This window comes from Polistes canadensis, unplaced genomic scaffold (genome assembly GCF_001313835.1).
Source record: "Polistes canadensis isolate GaletaPanama2010 unplaced genomic scaffold, ASM131383v1 scaffold_204, whole genome shotgun sequence".
In the NCBI taxonomy this organism is placed as follows: domain Eukaryota; kingdom Metazoa; phylum Arthropoda; class Insecta; order Hymenoptera; family Vespidae; genus Polistes; species Polistes canadensis.
The window spans coordinates 38,619-39,865 of NW_014569751.1; positions in this window are offsets into that span (position 1 = coordinate 38,619).

The following is a 1,247-nucleotide window of genomic DNA, read 5'->3' on the forward strand; positions in this document are numbered from 1 at the left end:
TTTATATATATATATATATAAAAATAAATGATTTAATTTTAAAATTTCCGTAAGCGAATTGTGAATACGCATCGATAAAAGAAATTTTTCTCTATCGATCGGTTATATATAAATTTGGTATATAAATTCGTGTCGGGCATAATATCCTGTACCTAGAATGGGACCAAATTAATGAATATAAAAGAAAGAAAGAAAAAAAGAAGAAGAAAAAGAAGAAAAAAGAATAGAAAAGAAAAGTAAAGTAAAGTAAAGTAAAGTAAAGTAAAGAACAAAAAAGAGGATTCAAGGAAGAACATTTATTTTGCGTTAACCGTCGCACTTTGAGTCCCACGTATTGTCGCACGAAAAACGTTCTCTCATTCTGTTCGCACGATCGCTCGAAGATTCGATTATACCATACCATACATTGGCCAAGTGTTTTTGACAAACTAATCCTTGTTAAGATATTCGAATTTAAATGAAATCAAATCTAATTGTAAGATAAAATCAGCGACGGATTAAGCAATCTCGTAAGGCCCCGGATAAGTCCCTAATGTATTTTAAATATTTTTCTTTTCTTAATAAGTTCATAAAATGATTAAAATCTAATTTAAATTGATTTTCATTTACTGGGGACTTATATTAATACTTGCAACAGCATGTCATTGTATTTTCATTGATTGATCATATCTTTTCTGTTATACACACACAAATCAATTTATAACTAATTAATTCTATTCATATATACTTTAAAAATATAAATACATAACTTTATTTTTTTTTAATATACTTCATTAAAAGTATTATTAAACAATTATTATAGTACAGATGATTGAAAGAACCAAATTTAAACTATCATTTAAAAATGGGAACTTTAATGATACTTCTTTTAATTTTTCTAACTGAAGTTAATGAGGGCCCAGAATATTTTCAACCCTTTTGGGACTTCCACGTGACTTAATCCGCCACTGAAAGAGAGAGAGAGAGAGAGAAAATAATCTATCGCTATCGATTCACCTAAACCAACACAAAGAAGACTTTTAATTATTCCATACAACTACATTTCTCTTAATTAATGATAAATAATTATCGTAAGTAGTGACCATGATCGATTCGATAGAAAAAAAAAAAATAAGAACAAAAAAAAATAAACGTATTTATTGATAGAGAATTAATCTGACAAATTTCTACATACGAGGAACATACGTCATAAATTTGTATCGTTATTACTATTATTATTATTATTATTTAATTTTATTATTATTATT